At 47.4% G+C, this 2,206-nt stretch overlaps 1 non-coding gene across 1 annotated transcript; it reads left to right on the forward strand.

Moving 5' to 3' along the window:
- Positions 1 to 258: 258 nt before the first annotated feature.
- Positions 259 to 330, forward strand: TRNAD-GUC (transfer RNA aspartic acid (anticodon GUC)). The gene has a single exon. It is a non-coding gene; the product is annotated as a tRNA-Asp (tRNA).
- The last annotated feature ends 1,876 nt before the right edge of the window (positions 331 to 2,206 follow it).

Here is a 2,206-nt window from a genome sequence, read left to right on the forward strand (position 1 = left end):
TGTCAAAAAACGTCTTACAATATGAGACGGAGAGGGAGCATGTCCCTGTCATCTATGTACGGATCACAGCCCCCAATAATCGAGTAGATACGCCAGTCGGCATGTCAAGGTGTCCGAAAAAAAACCTCTGCGATCATATCCATGCATCCAGTACCATCTAGCTTGGATGTGACCCACTGGCTGTCGACCAGTGAACTGAGCTGATAGGTTTGCATCAACAAGGATGTGAAAGAGCAGTCAAATATATTTTGCGCCCAGGTCGTTGTAGTATAGTGGTAAGTATTCCCGCCTGTCACGCGGGTGACCCGGGTTCGATCCCCGGCAACGGCGCTATTTTTTTTTCTTTCCCTTTCACGTAAAAAAAAGTCCACACGTGACGGAGTACGTGCCTACTGTATCACGGGTAACGCCGGCAGGCGGAGGAGTATCACGTATACATGTCGCCGTCACGTACGTAGCGATCGCCGCCCGCCCCAATAATTCAGGCGGCACGTACGTACTACGCCCATCGGTCATCAAGGTGCCTCAAAGAATAGCGGTGCGATCTTATCGCGTCCTCCCCAAACCCATTGCCCATGGACATTTTGTCGTCGTGACACAAACCAAGGTGAAGCACGTACTGCTGCTGCTCCTTTGTTCTCGGCCCGTTCCCCGCATCGGCTCATCGGCCCATCGACCTGCGAAAGAACAGCCCAACCGAGATGCTACGGCATCAGATATTGTTGGTGCCACTGAGGAGCTGATCATCATAATGTCCTGTAATCAATCAATCATTCCCCTTCCCTTAGTTCACTGAGATGTAAATTGGGCAGGGAGCCAGCGGCATGTTCACTTTCTGCTGACCAGTGGCATGAACATATCCCAACCAAGTGTTTGTTTTAGCATACCAGTTTCTCTTCCGTCACTCTGTACATTTCATTATGCAAGTTATATCTATCAGTAGACCAACACTAGTAGATTCTTAAAAAAGGAAAGTAAATCAACACTAGTACTCCGTCTCCATGCATCATTTTTCTGCTTCCATGAGTAGCTACCCATTCAACCCGTCTCTCAACTCAAGAGCGTGCAACACGCCTGAACTCGTCTTGTGATGCATGTTTCAGAGCTCCCGCATTAAATCGACCAATGGTCACACCTGCCCGACCAGCACGCCTTTGCTCTTCAGTGTTGCATCAGATGCTGTCTGTCAGACAGTTCTCAAACTGTTTAGCACTAGCACATTACATTATGATGATTTGTTCAAGTATTTCTGTGCATGTTACTCCCTCTAGTGATCTGAAACGCCACGAGAAATCCTTGTCGGTTCGTCCGCCTTCGATACGGTGACCCCGGCGGGTTCTACCATTCCTTCCTGGAGGATGTCGATGATAGCCATCCTCCACTTCCCTCAGCGCGCCGGGGGAATCCCTAGGATATGTCCGAGCAGCAACGTCATTGGCGTCGCATCCCTTTTTGGAGGTGCTGCTTGGTACATGACGGATCGGATCGGAGCCTTGGGCTGTGGTGGTTTGTTTCTTGAGAGCGCCGCGGTGACGGGTCATCCGCACTTTGTCGAGCTGCCGTTGTTGGCAAATTTTTTTTGGGTTTGATGTGCTGCTCGCCCAGCAATGCTATGTGTACGGTGTTGGTTGCTTTGAAATACAAAGCGGGAAAACCCCTTTTTCGGTAAAACGTCTTATATTAATTTAGTGAGGTACGTAGTACCGTTTTACCAGCAATTCAGCAAGATCTGGATGAATCGATCACAGATTGCCGTGACGGTCACAAATGCGTTAAGAATGCTAACCGTGATCACCGCGCATGCCGTCGATGGAGTGAATGACCCGTAATCATCGACTAGGTGTCTTGACTAGTTAGCGATAGCGAGGTTGATTGCCTGATTTTGTTCCCTTCATATGTAATCTCGTGTACATTTTGACAGAGCCACTGTCAGTGACCAGGCAAGCTACCTATGGCCAAATATTTTTACATGGATGTCCTAATATTCAACTAGTATTGTTTTTGTGTGTGTGAAATATTCAACTAATCTAGTATTAAAGGTACATACAGTGAGTTGGTTGGTTCCAGATGAGATGTTGATTGCGCAATTTATCTAATTTGTTTGTTTTCCTTTTTACACAAATGTACCACGACTTGACATATTTCTGGCACCGAGTCGCATCTTCCTTGTATGCAAGTAGAAAGAACCAACATATAATTAGGAATG

Source organism: Triticum urartu, chromosome 7A (genome assembly GCF_056163025.1).
Source record: "Triticum urartu cultivar PI428250 chromosome 7A, HENAU_Tu73, whole genome shotgun sequence".
NCBI classification, from domain to species: Eukaryota; Viridiplantae; Streptophyta; class Magnoliopsida; order Poales; family Poaceae; genus Triticum; species Triticum urartu.